The sequence below is a fragment of the Arachis ipaensis genome, chromosome B03 (assembly GCF_000816755.2).
Source record: "Arachis ipaensis cultivar K30076 chromosome B03, Araip1.1, whole genome shotgun sequence".
In the NCBI taxonomy this organism is placed as follows: Eukaryota; Viridiplantae; Streptophyta; class Magnoliopsida; order Fabales; family Fabaceae; genus Arachis; species Arachis ipaensis.
Window position 1 is genome coordinate 46352716 of NC_029787.2, and position 227 is coordinate 46352942.

The window sequence follows — 227 nt, forward strand, 5'->3', positions numbered from 1 at the left end:
AAAATATTATTAAAAAGATATATAATAAATAAAGAATACAAAAAATAATAAAATATAATCTAAAAAGATAATTTTATTTATTGACACTAAAATGTCATAAAAAATAATATTATTTAATTATTAACATATGATACTTACATGGAGGTGATGTAAAAATCATAAACAACTAAATTTAAGAGATTGTTGCATTATAAAAAACATTATTTATATACCTAAACTTCTAAGAT